The following is an 18,371-nucleotide window of genomic DNA, read 5'->3' on the forward strand; positions in this document are numbered from 1 at the left end:
TGGCACCAGCCTGCCTGCTTCGTGGGTCTTAGGAGGGGAACGTCCCAAACTCTTGAAGGGTTAATGATCCCGTTCCCCGCTGACAGGACACTAGCTCCTGAGGGAACTATTTGCAAGCCCCACCATGGCAAACAGGGTCCCGGTTAACGGGTTTCCGACCATTATGGCGGCATGAGGGTACGGAGACGCACGGCTTCTACACGGGGCGGACTGAGTCTCCTGACTAAGTACACTGTTGTGTACACAGTACCCAGACTGGCAACACAGCCATAAAAGGATTCTGTTTCCATTTTATGCACCCAGACACATAAGCCAATATAAAGAAGAGTGGGAAAATTGCATGCCATTGAAGGGGCGGGGCTTCACTATGAGCTGACCCAGCAGCACACCAGCGCCATTTTCCCTACTGCAGCTGACACAGACGCTGACTGACAGGGACGTGCAGCTCCTCTGGAAAGCCTCCAGTTTACCTCAGCGGTACCAGGGGGTCATAGCAGGGGGGAGCGATTACTAGTGTACTAAGTCCGTAATCTAGGTACTTAGTCTGCGACCTGGCTAAGCTTGGCATTAGCAGTAAGGGCGCTGTGTTCTGGCTCCAGACTATCTCTGTATGTCTCTTGAAGGGCTCTTTGTGGGTTAATCGTGTATTTAACTTGTTACTGTGTATGTCAGACAAAGAGTGTGTTTCATGTAAGGCACAGTGTTCCTCTTCTCCAGGGGGTTCACTGCAGTGTACTCAGTGTACCCAGGCTAGCGGGGCAAAGCCAGCTTGGCTGGATTCCATTAAAGGAATAATTTTCAATATTTCTACTACATTGTCCCGCAATGAGAAAGAGACGCAATACTTAAGGCAATCAATGACTGAGTTTATGAACAGAGACTCAGTACCCAAACCAGCGTCTCAGTCCCCTACCATTTGTCCACAAGAACGTCCTTTGGCCAATATCCTGCAGTCTGACTCTGATGATGAGGGGTTAGACATGGAGGAGGGGGAGGTGGACTCAGAGGTGGGGGAGGCTACTCTGTCACAGGGAATAGAGACTCTCATAGAAGCGATCAGAGATGTTCTGCAGATCCCTGATATGGTAACAGAGGAGACTGATGAATCTTATTTTAATATAAAAAAAGAAATCCTCAGCCACTTTTCCTGTGTCAAAGGAACTAAATACTCTGTTTGAAGAACCATGGGATAATCCTGATAGGAAATTTCAAATCCCTAAAATGTTGATATCACCTTTTCCCTTTCCTCCTGAGGATAGGAAAAAAAATGGGAAAATCCACCGATAGTGGATGCATCAGTATCCAGGCTGTCATGGAAAATTGTATTGCCTGTCCCGGGTGCAGCCTCCCTAAAAGACACGGCTGATCATAGAATTGAGAATACATTAAAATCTTTGTATACAGCTGCTGGGGTGGCCCAGAGACCCACTATAGCATGTGGGTGGATTACTAAGGCCATCGCCAAACCTAATTGAGGGGTTAGGTACCTTACCTCAGGGGGAGATTATTTTACTCCTGCAACATATACAGGACTCTGTTAATTATATGGTGGAAGCCATAAAAGAAATAGGCTTGTTTAATGCACGCACCACTGCTATGGCAGTGTCAGCACGCAGAGGCTTATGGCTACGCCAGTGGACTGCTGATGTGGACTCCAGGAAAGGCGTGGAAGGCCTACCCTTCACAGAAGAGGCCTTATTTGGAGATCAACTAGACAAATGGATCTCTAAAGCTACTGCGGATAGGTCCACGTATCTTCCTTCTGCAGCTCCCCCAGCCAGGCCTACTCAGGACCTAATTTACAGTCCTTTTGGACTGCCAAGTTTAAGGGCAAAACCAGAGGTTCTTCTACAGCCACCAGAGGCGCTAGAGGTAAACCACGAAAACCAGCAACTGCCGGTTCTCAGGAACAGAGCTCATGCTCTGCTTCCTCAAAGCTTTCAGCATGACGGTGGACTGCGATGCCTGGAAGACTGGCAGGTGGGAGCCCGACTAAAGTTTTTCAGTCACATCTGGACAACATCATGCCAGGATCCCTGGGTCATAGATCTTATTTCCCAGGGCTACAGACTGGAGTTTCAGGAGCTACCACCTCACAGATTCTTCAAATCAGGCTTACCAGTTTCAAAGAAAGCAAGTATAACCTTACAGGACGCCATTCAAAAACTGGTACAGACTCAGGTCATTGTTCCCGTTCCACCTCATCTGCAAAACAGGGGATATAATAATCCAACTTGTTTGTAGTACCGAAACTGGACGGTTCGGTAAGACCGATTTTGACCCTCAAGTCATTGAACCCGTACTTACGAGTGTTCAAATTCAAGATGGAGTCTCTGAGAGCGGTGATCTCAGGTCTGGAGGAGGCGGAATTCCTAGTGTCTCTGGATATCAAGGATGCGTACCTTCACATTCCGATCTGGCAGCCTCATCAGGCTTATCTACAGTTTGCACTGCAGGACTGCCACTAACAGTTCCAGGCCCTGCCATTTGGTCTCTCCACGGCACCAAGAGTGTTCATCAAGGTGATGGCAGAGATGATGTTTCTACTCCGCAAACAGGGAGTGAACATAATTCCTTACTTGGACAATCTTCTGATAAAGGCACCGTCCAGGGAGCGGTTGTTTGACAGCATGTGCCTCTCAACCAGACTACTCCTGGATCACAGGTGGATTCTGAACTTACCAAAATCTCACCTAGAACCGATGCAGAGGCTTCCTTTCCTGGGAATGATACTGGACACAGAGTCTCAGAGAGTGTTCTTTCCCTTGGAGAAGGCTATGGTAATCCAGTCGATGGTTCGGGCTGTCCTGAAGCCAACCCGGATCTCGGTGCATCTGCGCATTCGCCTTCTGGGGAAAATGGAGGCGCTTCAGTACGGTTTCATGCGAGGCCCTGGATCTGTTGGACAAATGGTCTGGATTGCATCTTCACATGCAAAAGAGGATCTGTCTGTCGCCAAAAGCCAGAATCTCCCTTCTGTGGTGGCTACAGACTTCTCACCTCGTCGAGGGTCAGAGGTTCGGGATTCAGAATTGGATTCTGCTAACCACAGACGCAAGCTTCAGAGGTTGGGGAGCAGTCACCCAGGGGGTGCAGTTTCAAGGAAGATGGTCAAGTCGGGAAGTCGTCCTTCCAATAATCATCTTGGAACTCAGGGCAATCTACAACGCCCTTTTGCAGGCCTCATCTCTACTTCGGAATCAGGCCATTCAAGTCCAGTCGGACAATGTAACGGCAGTAACATACATAAATCGACAGGGCGGAACGAAAATCAGAGCAGCAATATCAGAGGTGTCAAGAATTTTCCTCTGGGCGGAAAAAAACGCCATGGCGTTGTCGGCGGTCTTCATTCCGGGAGTAGACAACTGGGAAGCAGACTTCCTCAGCAGACATGACCTGCACCCGGGAGAGTGGGGCCTCCACCCGGAGGTGTTCCGGTGGTTGACACGTCGGTGGGGATATCCACAGATCGACATGATGGCCTCTCGACTCAATAAGAAGCTCAAGCGGTATTGTTCCAGGTTGAGAGACCCACAAGCAGTGGCAATAGATGCTCTGACAACTCCGTGGGTCTACCAGCTGGTGTACTTGTTTCCTCCACTTCCTCTGATCCCAAGAATTCTAAAGAGAATAAAAAGGGAAAAGGTTCAAGCAATCCTCATTGCTCCAGACTGGCCTCGAAGGGCCTGATACGCGGATCTTCTCTAGATGCTGATCGAAGATCCGTGGCCTCTACCTCTTCGCGAGGATCTTCTGCAACAGGGCCCGTTCGTCTATCAAAATTTACAAAAAGTTTAACGGCATGGACGTTGAACGGCTGATTCTAGCAAGGAGAGCAATTCCTGACAAGGTCATCATGACTATGATCCAAGCAAGGAAGGGGGTAACATCTAAACATTACCACCATATATGGAAGAAAAATGTCTCTTGGTGTGAGAGCAGACAATATTCTGCGGTGGAATTTCATCTGGAACGTCTCCTGCTTTTTCTGCAGTCGGGAGTGGATGTGGGCCTACGCCTAGGCTCCAATAAAGTCCAAATTTCGTCCCTGTCTATTTACTTTCAGAAACAATTGGCTTTTCTCCCTTAGGTCCAGATGTTTTTGAAAGGTGTTCTGCACATCCAGCCTCCCTTTGTGCCTCCCACGGCACCTTGGGATCTCAATTTGGCGCTGCAGTTCTACCAATTGGACTGGTTAGAACCATTACAGGAGGTTGACGTGAAATACCTTACGTGGTAGACCGTCACACTGTTGGCCTTGGCTTCAGCAAGACGTGTGTCGGAGCTAGGGGCGTTGTCTCACAAGAGCCCCTACTTAATTTTCCATGAGGACAAAGCTGAACTCAGAACTCATCAGCAATTTCTTCCTAAGGTGGTGCCCACGTTTCACATCAACCAACCTATTGTGGTTCCGGCTGCTACAGACACCTCTGCTACTTCAAAGTCTTTGGATGTTGTGAGGGCCTTGAAGGTGTACGTAAAGAGGACGGCTCGTCACAGGAAATCTAACTCGCTGTTCGTTCTGTATGATCCCAATAAAATTGGGTGTCCTGCTTCAAGCAGTCTATTGCACGCTGGATCAGGCTCACTATCCAGCATGCTTATTCCACGGCAGGATTGCCGGTTCCAAAATCAGTATAGGCCCACTCTACTAGGTTGGTGGGTTCTTCTTGGGCGGCTGCCCAGGGTGCCTCGGCTTTACAGCTCTGCAGCGCAGCTACTTGGTCAGGTTCAAACACATTTGCAAAGTTCTACAAGTTTGATACTTTGGCCTCTGAGGACAATCAGTTTGGTCAATCAGTTCTGCAGGAACCTCAGCACTCTCCCACCCGGTTTGGGATCTTTGGTACTTCCCCATGGTACTAAATGGACTCCCAGTATCCCCAAGGACATAAGAGAAAATAGGATTTTAATAACCTACCGGTAAATCCTTTTCTCGTAGTCCGTATTGGATACTGGGCGCCCACCGGTGCTTCGTTCTTCCTGCACTGTTACTTGGTTAAATATTCTGGTTTGTTCAGCTGTTGCTGTTCATGTTTCAAGTTTGGTTAGCATGGCTTTCTTATTGTTCTGTGTGTGCTGGTTCATAATCTCACCACTTTCTTTATCTATCCTTCTCTCAAAGTATGTCCGTCTCCTCGGGCACAGTTTCCTAGACTGAGTCTGGTAGGAGGGACATAAAGGGAGGAGCCAGTGCACACTATCAAATTCTTAAAGTGCCCAAGGCTCCTAGTGGACCCGTCTATACCCCATGGTACTAAATGGATTCCCAGTATCCCCTATGGACTACGAGAAAAGGATTTACTGGTAGGTAATTAAAATCCTATTTTTTTAAAGCTTAATTTCTGAATAAAGCCTTTTATAGTGTATAAATGCTGTTTAGGTATATATTTTTTTATATTAATTTGATCTATTTTTAAGCTTTGTTTTATACAGTAATAAAAAGTTTTTTATTTTTACTGTTTTATTTATATATTTAACCTTAGTGAAACTGAAATTCCAAACCTGACAAGCTGACTAGCTTGCATATTGTCATATTGCAAATTCTTTATTAAAAAAAAATACAGAGGAGTAAGAGATCCCCAACCAAACCGTTATTTCCAGGATTCATCCACTCTTTTTACTGCTTCATGAATAGATTCCTTAGTCAGTACTCGGTATGGGGGAGAAGTGGTACCAGAGCACTATATGTGCGCTAATACCGCTTCTCCGCCATGTAAGAAAGCTGTGGGCCTCTACAAAGTAGTGTGTCGATGTGCCGGGCAATGTAAGAATCTAGTGTGAGACAGAGGCTTATGTGGGGTCCCGCTGTTATAGTACCGACCACCAAAGGGCTGTATTCCCCCCCTCCGGGGCAACCAGCCTTGTGCTGATATCACTAGGGTGATCCCCACATATCTAGGTTGTGGCTTAGTTATCGGGAACATTTAGATAAAATGATAATTATTCTCTGGCATGCTACAGGTCTTAAACATGCCCAGTCATTCTTTAAGTGGTTGGCATGCTGGCTCTTGTAATACTAAAGCTCTTGTGTACCTGTATCATCCAGGGCATGAGGAACAACATGTGCCAGCATGCCCAGGCTTCATGGGACAAGCTGAGAATGGTATTACAGAAATCAGAAATTAAGTGAAAGGAAGTAAAAAGACATACACACCAAATGACAAAAAAATATTATAAAGAAACACCCCCACAAATAACCTTGTTCTCCAATGTATTGCTCACTTAAATCCCAGGGCATCAATGGCTTGACAAAATAATAAACCATTAATGGAAGCCTGACACTAAATTACTAACAGGCAGGCGTATCATTTCTAATATGGACAGTCATTTGCATTGTATAGATACAATTTATGCCTACGTTTTTTTAGTAAATTGCATTTTATGTTCCATGATTAATTTATCAAAGATTATAAATGGTTGCAGGAATGTCTTAACTTCTTATATCAACGGTAAAAGCTTTAACAAAACAGACAAAACAGACCAATAACGTTAAGTAGGCAATTATTTCAGGAGAAACATCTTGCAGATTTTGTGATGGAATGTCCCATGGATCTGGTCAAAAAAATAAGATTTTACTCACCGGTAAATCTATTTCTCGTAGTCCGTAGTGGATGCTGGGACTCCGTAAGGACCATGGGGAATAGCGGCTCCGCAGGAGACTGGGCACAACTAAAGAAAGCTTTAGGACTACCTGGTGTGCACTGGCTCCTCCCACTATGACCCTCCTCCAGACCTCAGTTAGGATACTTTGCCCGGAAGAGCTGACACAATAAGGAAGGATTTTAAATCCCGGGTAAGACTCATACCAGCCACACCAATCACACCGTATAACTCGTGATACTATACCCAGTTAACAGTATGAAATATAACTGAGCCTCTCAACAGATGGCTCAACAATAACTCTTTAGTTAGGCAATAACTATATACAAGTATTGCAGACAATCCGCACTTGGGATGGGCGCCCAGCATCCACTACGGACAACGAGAAATAGATTTACCGGTGAGTAAAATCTTATTTTCTCTGACGTCCTAAGTGGATGCTGGGACTCCGTAAGGACCATGGGGATTAAACCAAAGCTCCCAAACGGGCGGGAGAGTGCGGATGACTCTGCAGCACCGAATGAGCAAACTCTAGGTCCTCCTCAGCCAGGGTATCAAACTTGTAGACTCTTGCAAAAGTGTTTGAACCCGACCAAGTAACAGCTCGGCAAATTTGTAAAGCCGAGACCCCTCGGGCAGCTGCCCAAGAAGAGCCCACTTTCCTCGTGGAATGGGCTTTTACAGATTTAGGGTGCGGCAGTCCAGCCGCAGAATGTGCAAGTTGAATCGTGCTACAGATCCAGCGAGCAATAGTCTGCTTAGAAGCAGGAGCACCCAGCTTGTTGGGTGCATACAGGATAAATAGCGAGTCAGTTTTCCTGACTCCAGCCGTCCTGGAAACATATATTTTTCAGGGCCCTGACTACGTCCAGTAACTTGGAATCCTCCAAGTCCCAAGTAGCCGCAGGCACCACAATAGGTTGGTTCACATGAAAAACTGATACCACCTTAGGAAGGAATTGGGAACGAGTCCTCAATTCCGCCCTATCCATATAAAAAAATTAGATAAGGGCTTTTGCATGATAAAGCCGCTAATTCTGATACACGCCTGGCCGACGCCAAGGCCAACAGCATGACCACTTTCCACGTGAGGTATTTTAGCTCCACGGATTTAAGTGGCTCAACCCAATGCGACTTCAGGAAATCCAACACCACGTTGAGATCCCACGGTGCCACTGGAGGCACAAACGGGGGCTGACTATGCAGCACTCCCTTAACAAAAGTCTGAACTTCAGGCAGTGAAGTCAGTTCTATTTTGGAAGAAAATCGATAGAGCCGAAATCTGGACCTTAATGGAACCCAATTTTAGGCCCATAGTCACCCCTGACTGTAGAAGTGCAGAAATCGACCTAGATGAAATTCCTCCGTTGGGGCCTTCCTGGCCTCACAGCACGCAACATATTTCCGCCATATGCGGTGATAATGGTTTGCGTTCACTTCTTTCCTAGCTTTAATTAGCGTAGGGATAACTTCCTCCGGAATGCCCTTTTCCTTCAAGATCCGGCGTTCAACCGCCATGCCGTCAAACGCAGCCGCGGTACGTCTTGGAACAGACAGGCCCCCTGCTGCAGCAGGTCCTGTCTGAGCGGCAGAGGCCATGGGTCCTCTGAGATCATTTCTTGGAGTTCTGGGTACCAAGCTCTTCTTGGCCAATCCGGAACAATGAGTATAGTTCTTACTCCTCTCCTTCTTATTATTCTCATTACCCTGGGTATGAGAGGCAGAGAAGGGAACACATACACCGACTGGTACACCCACGGTGTTACCAGAGCGTCCACAGCTATCGCCTGAGGGTCCCTTGACCTGGCGCAATATCTTTTTAGCTTTTTGTTGAGGCGGGACGCCATCATGTCCACCTGTGGCCTTTCCCAACGGTGTACAATCATTTGGAAGACTTCTGGATGAAGTCCCCACTCTCCCGGGTGGAGGTCGTGTCTGCTGAGAAAGTCTGCTTCCCAGTTATCCACTCCGGGAATGAACACTGCTGACAGTGCTAACACATGATTTTCCGCCCATCGGAGAATCCTTGTGGCTTCTGCCATCGCCATCCTGCTTCTTGTGCCGCCCTGTCGGTTTACATGAGCGACCGCCGTGATGTTGTCTGACTGGATCAGCACCGGCCGGTGTTGAAGCAGGGGTCTAGCCTGACTTAGGGCATTGTAAATGGCCCTTAGTTCCAGAATATTTTTGTGTAGGGAAGTCTCCTGACTTGTCCATAGTCCTTGGAAGTTTCTTCCCTGTGTGACTGCCCCCCAGCCTCGAAGGCTGGCATCCGTGGTCACCAGGACCCAGTCCTGTATGCCGAATCTGCGGCCCTCTAGAAGATGAGCACTCTGCAGCCACCACAACAGCGACACCCTGGCCCTTGGAGACAGGGTTATCCGCCGATGCATCTGAAGATGCGACCCGGACCACTTGTCCAACAGATCCCACTGGAAGATCCTTGCATGGGACCTGGCGAATGGAATTTCTTTGTAAGAAGCTACCATCTTTCCCAGGGCTCGCGTGCATTGATGCACCGACACCTGTATTTGTATTAGGAGGTCTCTGTCTAGAGACGACAACTCCTTGGACTTCTCATCCGGGAGAAACCCTTTTTTCTTGTTCTGTGTCCAGAACCATACCCTGGAACAGTAGACGCGTCGTAGGAACCAGCTGCGACTTTGGAATATTCAGAATCCAGCCGTACTGTTGTAGCACTTCCCGAGATAGTGCTACTCCGACGAACAACTGCTCCCTGGACCTCGCCTTTATAAGGAGATCGTCCAAGTACGGGATAATTATTTCGGCCATTACCTTGGTAAATACCCTCGGTGCCGGGGACAGACCAACGGCAACGTCTGGAATTGGTAATGACAATCCTCGTGAGGAGGGTAAATAGGGACATGCAGGTAAGCATCCTTGATGTCCAGTGATACCATTAAATTCTCCAGGCTTGCAATAATCGCCCTGAGCGATTCCATTTTGAACTTGAACCTTCGTATATAAGTGTTCAAGGATTTCAATTTTAGAATGGGTCTCACCGAACCGTCTGGTTTCGGTACCACAAACATTTTGGAATAGTAACCCCGGCCTTGTTGAAGGAGGGGTACCTTGATTTCACCTGCTGGAAGTACAGCTTGTGAATTGCCGCCAGTACTACCTCCCTTTCTCCGAAGGCAGCAGGCAAAGCTGATGTGAGGTAACGGCGAGGGGGAGTCGCCTCGAACTCCAGCTTGTATCCCTGTGATACTACTTGTAGAACCTAGGGATCCACCTGTGGGCAAGCCCACTGGTCCCTGAAGTTCCCGAGACGCGCCCCCACCGCACCTGTCTCCACCTGTGGAGCCCCAGCGTCATGCGGTGGACTCAGAGGAAGCGGGGGAAGATTTTTGATCCTGGGAACTGGCTGTCTGGTGCAGCTTTTTCCTTCTTCCCCTGTCTCTGTGCAGAAAGGAAGCGCCTTTGACCCGCTTGCTTTTCTGAAGCCGAAAGGACTGTACCTGAAAATACGGTGCTTTCTTAGGCTGTGAGGAAACCTGAGGTAAACATTTTTTCTTCCCAGCTGTTGCTGTGGATACGAGGTCCCAGAGACCATCCCCAAACAATTCCTCACCCTTATAAGGCAGAATCTCCATGTGCCTTTTAAAGTCAGCATCACCTGTCCACTGCCGGGTCTCTAATACCCTCCAGGCAGAATGGACATGGCATTAATTCTGGATGCCAGCCGGCAAATATCCCTCTGTGCATCCCTCATATATAAGACGACGTCTTTAAAATGCTCTATGTTAGCAAAATATTATCCCTGTCTAGGGTATTAATATTATCTGACAGGGTATCAGACCACGCTGCAGCAGCACTATTCATGCTGAGGCAATTGCAGGCCTCAGTATAGTACCTGAGTGTGTATATACAGACTTCAGGATAGCCTCCTGCTTTTTATCAGCAGGCTCCTTCAAAGTGGCCGTATCCTAAGACGTCAGTGCCACCTTTTTTGACAAACGTGTGAGCGCCTTATCCACCCTAGGGGATATCTCCCAACGTGACCTATCCTCTGGCGGGAAAGGGTACGCCAGCAGTAACTTTTTAGAAATTACCAGTTTCTTATCGGGGGAACCCACGCTTCTTTACACACTTCATTCACTCATCTGATGGGGGAACAAAACACTGGCTGCTTTTTCTCCCCAAACATAAAACCCCTTTTATGTGGTACTTGGGTTAATGTCAGAAATGTGTGTAACCCTACCCTCAATACCTTGAACGAGAGCTGTCTATGTATTCTATTAAGGGATGGTTACCTAATAGCTGTGCCTCCACTCAAGCTATGTGTAGTATTTAACTACCGTTAAGGCTTGCTTGAGTAAGCCTGATCTCTATCCTTAGGGGATGATTCCCTTATATCATAGATATATTATCTAATATACCTGTCTCTTTCTTCCTGGATCTTCAGATCAACTTCCAGACGGACCAGACACACATGGAAAGTATAACACTTTAATGACCAGTACCAAATGGATTAAGTATACAATAACATTTCATCAATTACACATTCCCCTTTAAGTCATTAATCCATGCTAACCCCCGGTCAATTAGGCCTATACACAGTACCTGCATGCAATACAACAAATCCTTTTTCTTTTCAAGACACCCTTAGGTGTTAGAGTGACCCGGGTACTCTTAATATGATAGTGCACTATAAGGGCCCATAAACTTCCTAAAAATAACAGCAGTTAATACAGAATGTCTGACACTATGTTTTAGTATCAACTATCAGTTCTCCCTTCAGTTAAAGAGAAAGATGTTTGGCTCAGTCTACTTATGGTAGCGATTACTTTCTCCTATAAGGTTACTTATAGTTCCTCCTTGGCAGATAACAGAAAGTATCTATTTAGCTCATAGATAGTAACATCAACAGTTGATTACCAAGAAATCTGTATCCTTTCCTCAGTAAAATGTTACCGTAGTTGTCCAGTATTAAACTAAACTCCTAAGAAGCTGGTATGATAAACCTTTGTTATGCTGCGTCCTTGTGTCCATTTGAAGTAGCTGATGCTTTCTATATTTCAGAGCATATATAGCTTTTCGATTCCTGTATGCCTCAAATTATTGTTGTCTCTTAGGATGAGTCTATATTAAATATATCTGCAAGAGATGGTTTCTCTTATCATAGTCACAGCGAGCTCAAATCCTTTAACTTTAAAACTAATAGTCTCTTACGTGTCAGTCCTTCTTACGGGTTCACGAATATACATATAACACAGTTGTATTAAAGTGCCACAAGCTAGTCCTTGAATCGGGATGATAGTCTAATCCTTTGTGGCTAAGAGGCTTTAACATCCATCCAATGTCACTGTAGTATGGCTACCTTTAATGTCCTTGCCTCTAATTCTGCTAATTCAGGGGCATAAATACACACATTAGGTGGCAGCTTTAGGGTGTTACTTTCTATTTAGCGCTGCGGAACAATGTCTCTGGCTCTCCTTTGACTGATGTGATGCTGATATATGGGGGAGCTTTAAAACTATTTATGAAGCGTTAAACAGTTCAAGTTTCACTCCACTCCTCCTGTTACATATATATATCCAGTGCTTTCTACCTTCTCCTTAGCACTATGATTAAGCCATACATGGAACTGTCATTATAGGTCACTCTGACTACTGTGACCCATTACTGTCCTCCTGCTTAATAGCCATTATTGCGGCCTAGCCCTGGAGTCCTTAGTCCCAATATGAAATTGACTATGTACAATAGTCACCTATGGCTTGCTGTGCTTAGTGTAGGTGTAATATAAATGGCTGGATTATGCACTCACACTTCTACCATCTAGTGATGCTGCTGCAGACACTCCCCCGACTCCTCCCTTACACTTACAGCCACACAGAATGGAGCCTCTGCTGCTGGTCCTGGCTTCTTTGTTGTGGCTGTCAGAGTCTGTGCCGGTAATAGGAGGAACCCTCTCTGTCTCCCTGTCATAGGTGCGCCCTTCCAATACTGCTGGGTGAGTTGACTAGCGCTGATGCCGGGTTCTGTGAACAGTGCTGAGTCTCAATGCTGCTGTCACCACCTTTACAGTAAGGAAGCCCTGTTCTGGCTACACACACTAAGCCCCCTCCGGCCGCCGCAATGTATACCGCTCAGCTCTAATGCGAGCGACGGCCGGAGCAGCAAAAAACTATGTCCTCTCACCAAGGGATATGCAGTCTCTCCCTCAGCTACACTCACAGCACCTCTCCACCCCTCTCTAGTAGTCACATGACCCACTCTGAGGTGATGCCCCGCCCACTGGCAATCACCCCACTAGGTGATTAACAGTTAGGAGCACAAGGACATTAACCCTTTAGATACACTGTGAAACCATAAAATAAGCCTTCATTGTATTCACCACTACATTTACATCAATGTATATACAATTACATATATGTGAACTGTATTATTTACCTCAAAACATGCATACAGTATTACAACATCCATTAACTTTTATATGAATAATATATATGCTTATACTCCATTTTAGTCACCATATTATAACTACCTCAGTATAAGTGTTGTTTAAACCCTAAATCAGGGTTACATTTGTAACACATTTTTCATTGCCGAGATCATGCAACGGATGTTCCTAGTGGATAGTGTATATGTCTCAACCTCGTCGACACTGGAGTCAGACTCCGTGTTGACATCTGTGTCTGCCATCTGAGGTAACGGGCGTTTTTTGAGCCCCTGATGGCCTTTGAGACGCCTGGGCAGGCGCGGGCTGAGAAGCCGGCTGTCCCACAGCTGTTACGTCATCCAGCCTTTTATGTAAGGAGTTGACATTGTCGGTTAATACCTTCCACCTATCCATCCACTCTGGTGTCGGCCCCACAGGGGGCGACATCCCATTTATCGGCCTCTGCTCCGCCTCCACGTAACCTTCCTCATCCAACATGTCGACACAGCCGTACCGACACACCGCACACACACAGGGAATGCTCTGACTTAGGACAGGACCCCACAAAGTCCTTTGGGGAGACAGAGAGAGAGTATGCCAGCACACACCAGAGCGCTATATAATGCAGGGATTAACACTATAACTGAGTGATTTTTCCCCCAATAGCCGCTTGTATACACATATTGCGCCTAAATTTGGTGCCCCCCCTCTCTTTTTAACCCTTTGAGCCTGAAAACTACAGGGGAGAGCCTGGGGAGCTGTCTTCCAGCTGCACTGTGAAGAAAAAATGGCGCCAGTGTGCTGAGGGAGATAGCCCCGCCCCTTTTTCGGCTGACTTTTCTCCCGCTTTTTTCATGGATTCTGGCAGGGGTAATTTATCACATATATAGCCCTGGGACTATATATTGTGATGATTTGCCAGCCAAGGTGTTTATATTGCCCTCAGGGCGCCCCTCCCCAGCGCCCTGCACCCATCAGTGACCGGAGTGTGAGGTGTGCATGAGGAGCAATGGCGCACAGCTGCAGTGCTGTGCGCTACCTTGTTGAAGACAGAAGTCTTCTGCCGACGATTTTCCGGAACACTTCTTGCTTCTGGCTCTGTAAGGGGGCCGGCGGCGCGGCTCCGGGACCGAACATCGAGGTCGGGTCCTGTGGTCGATCCCTCTGGAGCTAATGGTGTCCAGTAGCCTAAGAAGCCCAAGCTACCACCAGTTAGGTAGGTTCGCTTCTTCTCCCCTTAGTCCCTCGCTGCAGTGAGTCTGTTGCCAGCAGATCTCACTGTAAAATAAAAAACCTAAAATATACTTTCTTTCTAGGAGCTCAGGAGAGCCCCTAGTGTGCATCCAGCTCAGCCGGGCACAAGATTCTAACTGAGGTCTGGAGGAGGGTCATAGTGGGAGGAGCCAGTGCACACCAGGTAGTCCTAAAGCTTTCTTTCGTTGTGCCCAGTCTCCTGCGGAGCCGCTATTCCCCATGGTCCTTACGGAGTCCCAGCATCCACTTAGGACGTCAGAGAAATGGTAGTTGGGAATTACAGTTGTAACCAGCAGTAAATCAGGCTTATTCTCCAGGAATAAGGAATGGGAAAGGTCAGGCTGTTTCAGATGGCTGTGCCTACAAGGGCCTGGCTGCCTTATAGTGCTGGGGTCATTGGCTAAATTCTGACCATGGCCCTATCTATGTGGAGTTTATAGGTCTCTATTGGTGTGGGATTATTTATGTGCTACTCCCCTACTCCAAAGACATACGTCTCCTGATTAAATAAACCAGTGTCTGTAGGATAGGGGATATAGATTGCAAGCTCCATTAGGGCAGGGAAAGTTATCATTGATTCAATATTGTTTGTAAATCGCTGCGATAAAATAACTCCTAATAAATAATACCCCCTTTCACATCAAAATCCTGGGTACGATCCGGGATAATGAGCATGGTTTCAACACTTGTTGATGCCCCTTTCACACCGAGGGAAGGACCTGGGAATAATGAAGGTCGCATCTCGCCGTGAACAGGATGACCTGGGTTATAGTATGTGATCCAACTCTGTGACCGTGGTCATGAGGTCTGAAAGGGTGTTCCAGGGTTATGTTAAAATGAGCAAATTGAGCACCTTTAGAACATAATCTGGGTCGAGTAACCCCCTTTCACACCTCAGCATATTCGGTTAATAACCTTGGTCATGACCAGAGTCGTGGACCTGGCACACATAACCTGGGTCAACCCTTTCACATCAACACAAAACTTGGATTTACCCAGCATTTTTCCAGGTCCAAGACTCGGTGTGGAAGGGTTATATTAAGGAAGTCACGGGCTATAGATCTAGAAAGGAATCTTTTCAAATACTATGGAGGGCGATTCTCCACGATGCATGGGACAGCTACACAAATTCAAATAACATACTTCTCCAAAATACCAAGATTTTAGTGGGTCTTAAGTTATAGGGTAAGGCATTGCCACTAAGCAATTTAGGCCCCCATTCCGAGTTGATCGCTCGCTAGCTGCTTTTAGTAGCATTGCAAACGCTAGGCCGCTGCCCTCTGGGAGTGTATCTTAGCTTAGCAGAAGTGCGACCGAAAGGATCACAGCATTGCTACAAAAAAAGATTGTGCAGTTTCAGAGTAGCTCCAGACTTACTCCTAGCTAGCGATCCCTTCAGTCTGTTTAGTTGCTGTTTTAACGTCACAAACACGCCCTGTGTTCGGCCAGCCACTCCCCCGTTTCCCCAGCCACTACTGCATTTTTATCGGGCACGCCTGCGTTTTTACACACACTCCCTGAAAACGGTCAGTTTCCGCCCAGAAACACCCACTTCCTGTCAATCACTCACCGATCAGCAGTCCGACTGAAAAGCGTCGCTAGACCTTGTGTGAAACTGCATAGTTTTGTGTGAAAGTACGTCGCGCGTGTGCACTGCGCACCATATGCATGCGCAGAAATGCCGCTTTTTGAACTAATCGCCGCTCTGCGACCGAAAGCAGCTAGCGAACAACTCGGAATGACCCCCTAAGTTTTCAAATAACAACAATTTCTTAACAGACCAGTTTAAAAGGAAAAAAAAATTAATGCGTGTGATGCACGGGACTTTATGTTCACTTTCTGGAGAAGCACCCTGGAGAGGAAGTAAGAGAGACCAGTTGGGGGCCTAATGAAGGCAAGTTTGGATGGTAAAGATTCTTTAAAGATTAAAGACAGAATTCAAACATCGTCTGCTTAATCATTTCTTTTCAGTCATTTCCCTATTCCCTACCCAGGTCGAGAATAATGATATCGATTATCTTCTAGTATGTCAGTCTGCTGCTGGAACAGGAAGCAGTTTGTCTAGTTCTGTTGGAAGAAATATATTGTGGCTGTTATTCTCCTATTTTTTCTAGTGAAAGAAAACTAAACAGCAGACCAGTGCTAGATTTGAAGTCTCTGTTCACGGTCTTACTTATACATCAGTGTCTATATACTGCAGGCTTTCAGACAGGTGTGCAGAAATACATTTGAAAATGTATAGGGAATGATGGACAAATGCAAAAATACATGAACGCCATTTTGTAAGAGCCCTTATGCTAAATCCCTGCAGCCTCATCAGAAGCAGATCTCAAGATTCTGAAGTCACCTTACCAAAAAAGTGTATAGCTTCAGTACTATAAAGGTTTAACTATCCACACACTCATGTAGTGGCGCAGAGAGGGAGGGGGAGCAGATACACTTTACCTGGGCGGTCCAGACCTGTTGAAGGAGCTCGACGGGTGCCCGGGTCCCGCTGCCCCACCCTCCCCCTTTGCAGAGAGCCACACTTCAGGAAGGGATAGAGAGAACTGCTGCTGCAGCAGCCTCTCTCTCAAGCCCAGCACATGCTACTGTGCGCTGGGCTGGGGAAAGAGGCAGCTGCCAGTCCTTTCTCTCCCTGCGTGGGGGAAAGATCTCACTCACCGCACGCCGGATTGAACACCAGCACCCCCCACCCAGTGTGCACTTAACATATTATTTAAAATTTTCTCTAAGGAGGTGGTCTGACCAAACCTCCCCAACATTGGCCATGCCCCCTCCCTGTACCAAGGCCTGGCAAAGCTGTCAGCGCCCCTGCACTCATGTATAGGGCACCATTTAAGAACTTGTCTTAGTCATACTTGCCTACTCTAATGACCAGAACCTGTGGGAGACTCACAATTTGTTTCAGGTAGTCCCCCGAACCCCTGGAAGAGTGGGCACTCCTCCTGCATCCCGCCCACTTCCTAGTGAAGTGGGCAGACTGAGGAAAATAATACCGGGAATCTGCGGTCCATGAGGGGGACGGGGCCTACTGACACAATCATTTTGATTCCATGCCTATACAAATATACTCGATTCACAACATTTTGTTGCTGGGGTGGTGCCTAATGATGCACATAAACCCGGCCCCACTCCTATCACCTCCCACCTGCATCTACTCTCCTGGCTTCTCCCGGAGAGGAAACAGCAAAAGTAGGCAAATATGGTTGTGGCCGGAGAGGCCCCCACCCCATGTGGAAAATGGCCGCCGCGGCACTGAAGGGGTTAACCCCTAGTGCCCGGCGCCATTATCGGGACAATGGGCGCTTGGCGCCATATTTAAAATATTGTGGGCGCTAGGCGCCGTGTTTGTACAAATGTTTAAAATTGTATTTTCATGGTGTGCCGCAGTCCCGGACCTCTCCGACGACTGCGGCAGTGAGGGCAGCCCCCGGCACGCTGAACAGTGTGTGCGTGCCGGGGGAGAGGTGAACCGCTGCAGCCGGGAGATCAGCTCCCGCTGCAGCGATCGGAGTGCGCCGCTGACCGCCAGGGTCCGGGAGCTCTGCTCCCGGCAACGGCAGCGGTGAGCACAGCCTCCCCGGCGCACTGAGCTGTGTGTGCGCCGGAGAAGGGTGAGCCGCTGCGGCTGGGAGCTCAGCTCCCGCTGCAGCGCGCTCTGGGGGTTGCCTGTGCTGGCGGACGGGAGCTCTGCTCCCGGCGCCTCAGCACACCGGAGGCGGCCAGCCGCGGCAGCCGGGAGGAATGTCCCGGGCTGCAAGGCGGCAAGGGGGGTGCGCCGCAGCCCGGCTCCCCGCCGGACGCTGCGGCGAGGCCACAGATTCAGCGCCGCATACAGGGGACCGGGCTAGCAGGCTCCCTGGCGGCGGGGGGATGATTAGGTTGGTGAGTGCTGGGGTCCGGGAGCTACGCTCCCGGCACCTCAGCGCTGAAACAGACACAGAGCCACAGTGGCCGGGACAAGTGTCCCGGGCAGCCGGGCTTTAGATCCGGGGGGTGCGCCGCGGCTACCAAGTGAATGCCGCTCTGGGGGGACAGGGAGAGCCAGCTCCCTGGACCCCAGAGGCAGGCAGGCAGGCTGGAGGATGGGGGAAGCCAGCCCCAT

This window comes from Pseudophryne corroboree, chromosome 4, assembly GCF_028390025.1.
Source record: "Pseudophryne corroboree isolate aPseCor3 chromosome 4, aPseCor3.hap2, whole genome shotgun sequence".
Taxonomy (NCBI): Eukaryota; Metazoa; Chordata; class Amphibia; order Anura; family Myobatrachidae; genus Pseudophryne; species Pseudophryne corroboree.